At 40.5% G+C, this 13,071-nt stretch overlaps 1 long non-coding RNA gene across 1 annotated transcript in view; it reads left to right on the top strand.

Annotated features, from left to right (window-relative positions):
• The window catches only part of LOC110202288 (uncharacterized), a 46,462-nt gene extending 33,999 nt beyond the window's left edge, over positions 1-12,463 (top strand). The window contains exon 3 of the long non-coding RNA XR_002322689.2: positions 10,530-12,463. This is a non-coding gene — a long non-coding RNA (uncharacterized LOC110202288). The remainder of the gene's footprint in view (positions 1-10,529) is intronic.
• Positions 12,464-13,071: the final 608 nt, after the last annotated feature.

The following is a 13,071-nucleotide window of genomic DNA, read 5'->3' as shown; positions in this document are numbered from 1 at the left end:
CCAGGAAAGAGAAATTCTGTCCAACAAAGCTATGGACAGCTGATGGAGAAGGTTCAATGGCCCTCTTCCCGCCTTGATTAAAAATGGCCCGATTACCACAGGGAAACTCTGTATAGGGGTCACAAAGCCAAGCAAAATAGGGAGGAAGAAGGAAATCACAATATTCTATATTTTCAGTTCAATAAATACAAGGATCTGGCTGCATATTTAATACTCTTTGGCCTTTAATTAAGAAATAATCTTCAAAACACTTGGGAGCTCTGAGCATAGCAATGACCAGCCAGAGGACTGATGACAAAACAGCCTACCCACATCCTAATAGAGAGCTGATAATTATAATAGCGAGCATTTCTGTAGCATTTTAAGGTTTGCAAAGTGCTTTACAAATATTATTTCATTTTATCCTCACAATAACCTCAGGAAATAGGCACTGCTACTATTCCTATTTTACAGATAAGCAAACCTAGGCACAGATAAACTAAGTGATTTAGTACCCTGGACACTTAGTAGGACTAAGAGTCACACAGCTAGTAAGCGTCTGAGGCTGGACTTGAACTCAGGATGCAAAAGAGAATGTTAAGTTTATCACAGGACTAATGTGAGAATTTATTTTCCTTAACTATGCATATTTGTCACAAAGTTTTGATTTTCCCTTCTCCCCCCCCCCAATGCAGTGGAAAGTGGAAGGAGGGGAAAAGAGATTTTTGTTAATTGAAAAAAGTGTATGTATGTGTATATACACATACATATACATAAATATATATATATACACGTAAAATATATACATGTACATATATATGAAAAAATATGTGTAAAATATGTGCATATGTTTTGCTTTAAGATAAGCTATATTCATGTGGTTTGTTTATTACACCATAGTCTTTCTCTGATTTTCATCCCCACCCCTAAACTGCCCCTTACAATAGGCAAAATCACCAAGACAGCAACATAGGGAGCATTCTGTTGCTGTGATCGATCCCGCACCTCTCCATTGAGAGGAGAGAAGTGTCAGCGTGCATTGTCTCCAAGCAAGACTGGTCACTGAGTGAAATTTAACCCGGCTAGCTTTTACTCCTGTTTTCATTCACATTGTTGATGTCATTGGGTATGTTATATTCCTAGCTCTGCTTACTTTGTGCCAGTTCATACAAGCCTTCCCACAGTAAAGGTTATTTTTTTTTAACCAGATACTTCCAAATGCTCAGTGTTTCCATAAAACAGACCTCAAACATTTTCAGAGTAGATTGTAATATATTTTTACTCTGGTTCTTCCTCCCTGCTACATCAGAACCAAATAGGGAGGGGTGGCTGGGGTTTAGGAAAGATATTTTCGCATACTATGAAGCATGGGGCTATAAAAGTACCATGTAATAAACTGTGAGTTCAAAGTCAGTGCTGAGACAGCAGAAGAATTCCAAGTGGAGGGGGAGACCTCTTTGGAGTTTCTGTTCAGACAAGCTCCTTCTCTCCCATCCTACCCTCAATCCCTGCCAGAAACTGGGTGCTTCAAACCCTCAATCACCTCAAACAGCTCAAAAAATTCCTGGCTTCATCCAGCTTTGGAACATCTGAGCACGAAGGCATAGATAGACTCTACAACATTGGCAATTCTCCACTGCCCCCTTCCTCCAAGAAATGAGAAAGAATCACAAAACTGTTTAGCACTTAGAGATTTTCATCTTCAAAGTACACAATAAACATTAACTAATTAAGCCACTTGGGTAGTCCTATGAAGAAGGTAGGTAAATATTATTGTCTCAGGTTCATTTGACTAGAGTAACTGAGACAGAGGCTGAAGGATGCCTCAGGCCTCATTACTAGTCATTACTGGAAGATCTCTGTTCAGAAATAAAGAATTTCTTCTTGGCTCCTGAGCCTTATTTTCTGTATAATGGGAGATTTGAAGTGTTTGGAAAGATTTTTTCCCCAAACTACTCTTTAGGAAAGGAGATATGATTGTACTCATTCAGGAAAATGTGGGCTGTTGATTGTCCTTATCTAGGTCACCTACAGGTGAATTAGTCTTAGAAATTCCCAGTTTTTTAATTGGGTAGGGACAAAAGGGAACCAGAGGGAGAAAATACAGTGGGAAATCTCCCACTATTTGAACTCAATTTGGTAGAGGTCTAGAGCTGGGGTTCTTAACATTTTCCTTGTCATGGGCGCTCTTGGCAACCTGGTGAAACCTAGGGCCTCCAAATAATACCATTAAATACAAAGAAAGAAATACATAATATTACAAAGCAAACCAATTATATTGAAATACAGTTATCAAAATATTTTTTAAAACACTCATGGACTACATGTTAAGAACCTTTGGTTTGGTGCTTATTGAAATGTGGGCTTTATATTCTGCATAAATGTAAAATAAAAACTACACAGTCAGGTAAACAAGCCAAAGGGATGCCGGAATTGCATTCTTTTCTCTAGGTCGACAAGAAATAAATCCGTTAACTTCCTTGAACCTGGGGATGAAAAGGGCTCAATCCATAGTCTCCAAATTGTGCACCAGGTGCCCAGGGATGCTGCTTTGAAACCACAAGAGTGCTGTGGGGTGTGTTGAATTTTAGAGGGAAACACCATGATTCTTCTTCATCTGTTGGACATGGAGGATACTTCTAGCTAGAGATAGTTCACAATTTCCAAAACAGATTGCACTGCATTCTTTCCAATGACATTCTTGAATGTTTGAGGTGTGTTTTGGTTTACTTGTGCTTTTGGCTGTCCCAGTAACCTCTCAAACTTTCTCCTTTGTGATGTCATGTCTTTGCAAAACTGGGAAGGGTGGGGGAGGGGGGCAGCTAGTCAAAAGGTCAAAAGTCTTATACATCCCGATAGAGAGTAACTATGGCTATTTAAGAATGAAATGAAAATATTATTCTTTTCTTTAAATTTTTCAGCTAGGTGGTGCAGTGGATAGAGCACTGGCCTTGGAGTCAGGGGGACCTGAGCTCAAATCCAACCTCAGACACTTGACACTTACTAGCTGTGTGACCCTGGACAAGTCACTTAACCTCAATTGCCATGAAAAAAAAAACCTGGGAAGCACAGAGAGAAAATCAGTGCAGAACAAGGAAATGAGAATAGCAGTGTCTAATCTTATTCCAAGGTTTAAGAGGTTGTACAGTAACCAAAAGTCATATACGTCCCAATAAATATGAGTTATTTACCCCAATTGTGGTTATTTAAGAATGAAATAAAAATATTATTCTTTTCTTTCAATTTGTATATATATATTTTTCAAATGTCTACTAAGTTGTTAGGTCATAAATACTTATTAGGTTGTCTGGACCTAACCATTAAATAAATTAAACTCATAGGTATTTCTTTTTGCCTAAGAGTACTGTGAAAAAAAATTGCTGAGATACTAAGGGTATCATGAGCTGAGAAAATTTGTGAACCAGAGGATAGAAATAAGAGGGAAAAGGAAGGGGAAAAAAAAGAAGGAAAGAAGGAAGGAAGGAAAGAAAGCAGAGGTAGGAAGGAAGGAAGAGGTAGGAAGGAAGGAAAGAAGTGGTAGAAAGGAAAGGAAGAGTCATTAAAGCATTTTTAATGCACCAAAGAGTACAAATGGAAAGTCAAAAGGTAATACAGACAAGCAAAACAGCTTTGAAAATTGCAAGTTGAATTTCTTATATACTTAAAAAGAAAAGTAAGCTATAGAGACTTGTAGTTTCATTTACAATCCTCTTTTTCTTTTCTATTTTGTATTATAGAGATAGATATAGTTGGACCATTTAATATAGAATGACCCATGTGTGGCATGGAGAGATACATGGAATTTGGCCCATCCTATCTCCAAGGGAGATTATGATTTCTACCTTTGTTGGGGAATAGCAGAAGGATCTTCACTTCCCTGTCTCCAAGAAGGGTATTGGGTTAGAATTTTATCTATCTATCATATCTCAAATGTTCGTAGTCTAGGGGTTTGTAGCAAAAGCTACTTTCTGTGGTCACTCTAGAAGGGAAAATGACAGCTCCCTCTCTCCAATTTAGCTTCCTCCCACCAAATGCTGATTACACAAAAAATAGTCATGAATACTTAAGAACATCTTTTACAAAGGGAATAGTAAAAGAGAAATTGGGAAAGTTACATAGTTTAGAGTAGGCAATAGGATCAGTCTAGTCATTTTTCAGTGTCCCCCATTTAGGGTTTCCTTGGCAAAGATACTGGAGTGGTTTGCCATTTCCTCTTCCGGCTCATTTACAGGCAGGGAAACTGAGGCAAACAGGGTGAAGTGACTTTCCCGGGGCTAGTAAGTATCTGAGGCCAGATTTGAACCCAGGTATTCTTGACTCCAGGTCTGGAGCTTCATCCACTGTGCTGTGTGGCCAGATACACAATAGTAAATTAGCTCTTTGACTTTGGAGCAAAAATAAAACCTCAGCTCAACCACAGAGACAACAGTTTTCACTAGAAGTCCATTCTTAGCAGTCTATGGGGTCAAAAGTCATGTGGGAGCAGCCCTCCAATGCCTGTGACTCTGGGGAGAAATCCCATCCTCCATTCAAAAATTGGTCCCTTGCCTCTTTTAACTATCTCTAACTTTCCAGAATTGCTTCACCCTTAAGCAAGTAGAGGATTCAGAGATCTCTCAGGCAATCAGAAGTCACAAACATCATCATCATCGTCATCATAATAGGACTATCCTTCAGAAAACTGCTCCTCCTGCCTGGAAATGTAATAACATATGGAAATGTACATTTTATCTGGTGCTTCAGAATTTAATATAAAAACATAAAAAAAAATATCCAGGCTAGATATCACATTTTTATTTTTTTTAATATAAATTTATTTATTTTTAGTTTTCAACATTTGCTTCCACAAGATTTTGAATTCCAAATTTTCACCCCATCTTGCCCCTCCCCCACCCCAAGATGGCATGCATTCTGAATACCCCTTCTCCTAGTCTGCTCTCCCTTCTATCTCTCCCCCCCCCCTTCTCTTATCCCCTTCCCCTTCTATTTTCCTGTAGGGCAGGATAGATTTCTGTATCCCATTTCCTGTATTTCTTATTTCCCAGTTGCATGTGGAAACATTTTTTTTAAACATGTGTTTTTAAAACTTTGGGTTCCAAAGTTCCTCCCTTCCTGCCACCCCACCCACCCTCATTGAAAAGGCAAGCAACTCAATACAGGCCATACGTGTGCAGTTATGCAAAACACTTCCATAGTAGACATGTTGTGAAAAACTAACTCTATTTCCCTTAATCCTATCCTGCCCCCCCATTTATTCTATTCTTTCTTTTGACACTGTCCCTCCTCAGAAGTATTTGCTTCTGATTACCCCTTTCCCAATCTGCCCTCTCTCATCATCCCCCTGCTCTCTTGTCCCTTCTCCCCTATTTTCCTGTAGGTAAGACAGATTTCCATACCCAATTGAGTGTGTATGTTATTCCCTCCTTAAGCCAAATCCTATGAGAATAAGATTCCTCATTTCCTCTCACCTTCCCCTTTTCCCCTCCACTGTAAGAACCTTTTCTTGTCTGTTTTGTGAGATAATGTACCCATTCTACCTCTCCCTTTCTCCTTCTCCTAGTATAATCCTCTCTCCCCTTAATTTTATTCTCCAGATATCACCCCTTCACTTCAACTCACCCTGTGCCCTCTATCTATCTATCTATCTATCTATCTATCTCTATCTCTATACATACATATAATTTTTTCCTCCCACTACCCTAATACTGACAAAGGTCTCATGAGTTATAAATATCATCTTTCCATGCAGGAATGTAAACAGTTCAGCCTTAATAAGTCTCTTATGATTTCTCTTTCCTGTTTACCTCTTCATGTTCCACTTGAGTCCTGTATTTGAAAGTCAAATTTTCTATTCAGCTCTGGTCTTTTCATCAAGAATGCTTGAAAGTCCTCTATTTCACTGAATGACCATTTTTTCCCCTGAAGGATTATACTCAGTTTTGCTGGGTAGGTGATTCTTGGTTGTAATCCCATCTCCTTTGCCCTCCGAATATTATATTCCATGCCCTGCGGTCCTTAATGTAGAAGCTGCTAAATCTTGTGTTATCCTGATTGTGTTTCCACATACTTGAATTGTTTCTTTCTGGCTGCTTGCAATATTTTCTCCTTGACCTGGGAACTCTGGAATTTGGCTACAACATTCCTAGGAGCTTTCCTTTGGGGATCTCTTTCAGAGGAGATGTGGATTCTTTCAATTTCTATTTTGCCCTCTGGTTCTAAAATATCAGGGCAGTTTTCCTTGATAATTTCTTGAAAGATGATGTCTAGGCTCTTTTTTTGATCATGGCTTTCAGATAGTCCAATAATTTTTAAATTCTCTCTCCTGGATCTATTTTCCAGGTCAGTTGTTTTTCCAATGAGATATTTCACATTGTTTTCTAATTTTTCATTCTTTTGGATTTGTTCTACTGTGTCTTGATTTCTCATAAAGTCACTATCTTCCAATTGCTCTATTCTAATTTTTAAGGAAGTATTTTCTTCAGTAATCTTTTGGACTTCCTTTTCCATTTGGCCAATTTTTCTTTTTAGGGCATTCTTCTCCTCATTGGCTTTTTGGACCTCTTTTGCCATTTGGGTTAGGCTATTTTTTAAGGTGTTATTTTCTTCAGTATTTTTTTGGGTCTCCTTTAGCAAGCTGTTGACTTGTTTTTCATGATTTTCTTGCATCTTTCATTTCTTCTCCAGTTTTTCCTCTACTTCTCTTACTTGCTTCTCAAAGTCCCTTTTGAGCTCTTCCAAGGCCTGGGACTGATTCATATTTTTCTTGGAGGCTTTGGATGTAGGAGCTTTGACTTTGTTGTCTTTTTCTGGTTATATGTTTTGATCTTCTTTGTCACCAAAGTAAGATAATATAGTCTGACTCTTTTTGTGAGGTTTGCTCATGATCCCAGGCAACTACTTGAGTTTTAAACTCTTTGTTAAGGTAAGAGTTCACTTCCAATGTGGAGAATGTACTGTTCCAAGCTTTGGGGGGTTGTATAGCTGTTTTCAGAGATACTTTTAGTGACCTGTAAATTTTCAGTTCTTCCAAGGTGGTATGATAAGGGTCAAGGTGTTTACTCTTTTCCTGGCCTGTGCTCTGGTCTTTGAGTGACCGTCCACAAGCAGTCTTTTCTCTCTTGGCACCGTGAGGAGGGTTTCCTTTCCTCTGCCACTACAAGCTGCACCACGCCAGCACTCCTCCTCGCCCTAGGACCATCACCCAGAACTGTGACCCAGATCCAAGCATGGGCAAAGCAAGAGATTCCTGCCTTAGCACCAGCAAAGAGATCCCTGCAGTCCCCCTCTGATCAGCCACTTGATTCCCCCTCAGTCTGTGGGCCAGAAGCTCAGGAGGCAGTCACCACCCTGGCGCCTGCACTCTGTGCTCTGGAACTGGCTCTGACCTAGCTCTTCTCTCACCGCAAAAACAGACTTTTCCCACTGACCTCCTCAGTTGTCTTTGGCGGTCGTGGATTGAGGAGTCTGGAAACTGCCACAGCTGCCCGAGATTCAGTCCTCTGAGGCCTGCTCCAGGTTAACTGTGGCCTGTGTGTCCATGCCACACTTCACTCCTCTCCCCGCCCAGCTCGATATACCTTTCTGGTCAACCATCTAGGCTGTCTTGGGCTGGAAATTTGTTTTACTCTGTCTATTTGTGGGCTTTGTTACTTTAGAATTTGTCTACAGCCATTTTTTTACAGGTATTTGGAGGTGTTTGGGGGAGAGCTCAAGCAAGTCACTGCTTTCACACTGCCATCTTGGCTCTGCCTAGATCTCACATTTTTAGATAGGGGAGGTGAGGCCCAGAGAGATGATAACTTTCCTAAAATTACACAGATAGCAAATAGCAGATCTGGCATTGCAACTCGGGCCTCCTGACTCTCTTGTTCTTGCCACCACTTAGATCTGTAATCAGTATTGGCTCAGAGCTCCAGAATTCTCACCCTGGGTAGCTGTGGAGCACTGGGTCTGGAATCAGGTTAGACTTGGGTTCAAACCCCGCCTCTGACACTTACTAGCTGTGTCAACCTGAACAAGTCAATTATCTTTCTCAGTCTCAGTTTCCTCATTTGTAAGAAGATGAAGTTGAATTTGATGGCCTCTAAGGTCCTTTTCAGCTTTAAAATTTATACTATAATAAACAATAAATAATAAATAAATAAATAAACAATGCTACTAGAAATCTACTTCCCTATGGTTTCACTCACCATTCCTATAAGTTTCCAAATCAAAATACATCTCTGCGGCCCCTATTCTTCTATAACTGTGTTGTTTCTCCCATTAGAATGTAAGCTCCTCGGGGCCAGGGACTAGCTTTGTTTTTGTTTCTGTGTCCCTAATGCTTGGCATTTTCCATTCATTCATGGGTTAACCAGGGCTTTATTCTGAGGTACCAACATTGGAGAGGCATTTTCTTTCCTGTAACAGTAACAGTAATAAGAGAGAACATGCCTCAACGTGACAGAGCAAAGAACAGAGAAATGCCTCAAGGGGGAAGGTGTTGTTGCCTGTCGGGAGGAAGTGTATACTTCCCTCCTCTATCAAATCTAGGTAGAGGCCACCAAACCCCTAGGGACTGTCACTCCTCCATCCTGCATGGTACCTGGCCAGAGGATGCTCTCAACATGGTTAGGTCCACGTTACATAGTTAGAATTTATGGCCTCGGAGTATACTGGGGTTTCTGTTCCTCCATCCAAATTCCTGCTTACAATTCTGCCAGGACTGTGGCCAAAAGGAAAGTGAAATATTCCTAGAACAATCAAATAAAAAAAAATCTAGCTGACTTTCTGCTCTCTATTTTAGTTTTCCTCTGGGAGGTGGCTCAAGCCTTTTCACAGAGGAGAAGGAGGTCAGTATAATAAACTATTCATTGGGAGGCCCAATTGACACCTCTCTGAGTCTGTCAAGATTTGAATCCCTTGAAATCTCTTCTTTCACAAGTCTGGTTGGCTGACTTGCCTCTCTCAGCTCCCCTGACTTCTCACCTTGAAGAATGTTTTGATTTTTTTCTACCTTCCTGGTTGCTGAGACCTGGCTGAGGAAGAAGGTTTCCTTTAGCGAAGGATTTCTCCCCACCTCCTTACTGCTGAGCTTGTGAGAAAAGGAGGTGGGAAGGAAGATGATGTCCTGTCACCAAGCTTGAGGTCCCTTCTCTTCCTGTCATTGAAGGTGCTAAGAACTGGAGTTCTTAGCTAAAAACTAAGTCTCACACCTGGACTGATCTCTTTATCTCTGGGGCAAGGGAAGCCAAGCTATATTTAATTCCCTATCCTAGGAGTAGCTCTTTATTTCAGTTTGTGGCTTACGGGGATGAAATATTTGGCATGGGGAAGATACTGCATTGAATGTGAGAAGCCCTTTTGCTCTGAACAGCTGCAATGAGCAGCCATTAAAGTCTTGCTGAACAAGATCTACTTCTGAGAACTCGGACAGTACCAGCCATCTTTAGTTCCTGACTGCTCTACCACCTCCTAAGGATTTACCCAAATTTCCCAGTCTGGTCCTCCCTGCCCTTTCCAAATCCCACCCCCAACACACACACCTTGGTTAAAACACAGGCTGCTCTGCATAGATTCCCTCTGGAAAACATTCTCAGGAGAACCAACAAAACCCACCAATTTGTAGGATTGAGTAGGGAGCTTATTAACTGTTTTGGTGGCAGAGAGCTAGCTGGCCTTGGAGTTCTTCAAGTCCCTAGCTGGCTGGTTGGCTGACCCCATAGGCAGCAGCTCAGTGGCCCAATGGATAAAATTATAGGCCTGGGGTGGGAAAGACCTGAGTTCAAATCCAGCCACAGACCCTGACTAGCTGTGTGACACTGGACAGGTCACTTCATCTCAGTTTCCTCCACTACAAAATGAGGATAATAACAACACCTACCTCACAGGGTTGTACTGATGATCAAAGGAGGTAATATTTGTAAAAGTACCTGGCACACAGTAGGCTATACAAATGCATATTCCCTCCCCCATCTCAGGCAAAACCTCTTAAACTCTCTGTGTCCTTGGAACCACTAGAGCAATCCTTCTGATGAAAAATATCCATGTAATCAGTGTCCCAGAAAACACAGCTCTCTTTTTCATTCTATGATTTAAGCATTCAAGTAGGTACCATGATTGAGTATATGGGGGCCTGCTTAAAGATATAGCTTACACAGTACACTTTCTTCAAAACAACCCTGTGAAGTGGGCAACCCAAATATTATTATGTGTTTTACAAATGAGGAAACTGAGATTCAGAACAATCAATCATCTAATTAGTGACAGAGCCAGAGTTTGAACCAGGTCTTTTTGGTTCAATTCTTCAAAAATCATGAGCTTAATGAAAATTAAAAAGAAATGAACATTTCCATGTATAAAGCAGAACAGAAAAGAGGATCATTTGCAAAACCACAAATCTCTACTATATACAGATTGATTTTTTGAAAATCTGTAATAAATTCAGCATGTTACTTTCAAAGCTAACCTGCTTGTATGTGTTTCCTTTTGAACTCCCTTCTATTCTTTTTTTTTTTTACATTCAGGAAATAACCTTCTTTTCTTTTTTTTCTTTACAACACCATCACTAGTTTCCCACTCCCCAAACCCAAATATATCCTGGCAGACTGAAACTGAGATGGCTGAGCTAGCCCTGCTGATCAAGATGAGCCTGCCAGCAGAGACTACAAGAGACTGCTCTGAATCATCCAGACCCCGATGCAGAAAACAGGCAGGACTTCTGGGAGATGACATCATGGCCAGAGCCTTCTTGGAGGGGGAAAATCTCTTGGGAGCAAGAACAGTGAAGGCAGAGTAAAGATGGTGTGGTCAAGCTATCTTTGGATTGGATGACTATATACACATGATTAGCATACATGCCAGATGTTTATCTTATGAGTATATGTTCAATCCTCTCACAAGTTTGCGTCTGACTTTCCTGACTTCTACAACATGCCTCAGCTGCAGTCTCATCCTGAAACTTCCCTCAGCAACCGGGCCTTCTTACCATGGAACATCCCTGTCTCATGCCAGCCCCTTTCTCCCATCGGTGAGTTCCTCCCAGCTCCATGTTGGGGAGGAGCCCAGGACAACCAACTTTCATCCACCTCCCAGCTCTGCTTCTGGTTTTCTGAACCTCAGCACTGTGTTCCCCCCAAAGTTATCTCCCTTAGCTCCCCCCATCACCAAGTTCCAGCTTTCTTTTGTGTTGTCTTGATCCATTAGACTATAAGCTCCTTGAGGAAAGGGATTACCTTTATTTTGGCTTGTATTTACATAGAGAGCACTTAATAAATGTTGCTTGTCTTGCTGCCTTTATACTCAAAAGGGGAGTTTATGGGAAGCTGAATGCCACTGAAACAGCATCAGGAAATGCCAATGGGGTCAGGGAAAGGGAAGGCAACAATGAAATTATTTAAAAAAGAAAGAAAAGAAAAAAAACTCTAGCCCCCACCTATTTAGTAATGTCTTAGCCACCATCTTTGTACCACACTCCCCAAGATGTGGAGAACTCAGGCATCACCATGTCATTCATTGTGGATTCCACTCAGTCTCTAACCTTGATGGCCCCGACCGTAGAAACACCAAGGAGAGTAGCATAGATACTTGATTAAATTATAATGCTTTTTCTTTATTGATGATATCAATTCAATTCAAAAAGCATTTATTAGGATCCTATTATAAGCCAGATACTGTGCTAGGCCCTAAAGATGTAGAGAAGTCTAAGACAATTCTAACGTTGAGAACATGGGTGATTAGAAAAATGGTGGCTTCACATCACACCTATGATATTGGGCAAGACGACGAAAGAAGAAAATGATGGGTGTTGGAGATGTTGGAAAGTTGGAACACTAATGCATTGTTGGTAGAGTTGTGAAATGATCCAACCATTTTGGAGAGCAATTTGGAACTATGCCCAAAGGGCTATAAAAATGTACATACCCTTTGACCCAGCATTAGCACTTCTAGGGCTATATCCCAAAGAGATCATACAAATGGGAAAAGGACCCACATGTGCAAAAGTATTTATAGCAGCTCTTTTTCTGGTGGCACAGAATTAGAAATTGAGGGGGTACCCATCAATTGGGGAATGGCTGAACAAGTTGTGGTATATGAATGCGATGGAATACTATTGTTCTATAAGAACAGGCTGACTTCAGAAAAACCTGGAAAGACTTGTATGGATTGATGATGAGTGAAGTGAGCAGAACCAGGAAAACATTGTACATAATAACAGCCACATTGTGTGACAACTAATATTGATAAACTTAACCCTTCCCAGCAATACAAAGATCTAAGACATCTCCAAAGGCCTCCTGATGGAAAATGCTATCCACATCCAAAGAAAGAACTACAGAGTTTGAATGCAGATCGAAGCATACTATTTGCTATTTTTTTTTCTGTTGAGTTTTATTTCCTCTTTCTGGTGGCTCTGCCTATTGGTTCTAATTCTTACTTACCACATCACTAATGTGAAAATATGTTTAATAGGAATATATACATATAGCCTATATCAGATTGTGCACCATCTTGGGGAGGGTGGTGGGGAAGAAGGGGGAGAAAAATTTTAAACTCAAAGCATATAGAAGTGATTGTTGATAAATCAAAATAAATTAATAAAAAAAGAAAATTTAAAAAAAGAAAGAAAAATAGTGCCTTTAACAGAAATTGGGAGGTGTGAGAGAAGGGTAAGTTGGGGAGAAAAGAGATAATAAAGTTTTGTTTTGGACTTATTTAGTGTGAGAATCCTATGGGGCATCCAGGTAGAGATGTCCAGGAAGCAGTTGGTAATGTAAGAACTGGAACTCAGGAGAAAGACAAGGGCTGGTCATGTATACTCAGAAAACATTTGTATAAAGACAACCTTACACCTCAGTTGCACACTTGTAGAATACATCCCAAAAAACACTACTAATGGGGGGGGGAACCCTCCCTGTTGAAACTCACACATTCCATGTAATTTAAACTGTCTCTGAACTAATCCTAGTTTTAAAGGGAATGTGAAGACAGGGTAGTCATTAGGAAAGGTAATTGTACCCTGCTTCCAAGGGAAGTGAGATGTTCCTTAATGACTTAGAAAAAAGATTGGACTTTACTCTTGATCAAATTTGCCAGCCCCTCCCCCAAACCAGA

This window comes from Phascolarctos cinereus, unplaced genomic scaffold, assembly GCF_003287225.1.
Source record: "Phascolarctos cinereus isolate Bilbo 61053 unplaced genomic scaffold, phaCin_HiC Scaffold_9;HRSCAF=440, whole genome shotgun sequence".
In the NCBI taxonomy this organism is placed as follows: Eukaryota; Metazoa; Chordata; class Mammalia; order Diprotodontia; family Phascolarctidae; genus Phascolarctos; species Phascolarctos cinereus.
Note: the sequence above shows the minus strand (reverse complement) of the source record. Positions and strands in the feature narration are given on the sequence as shown.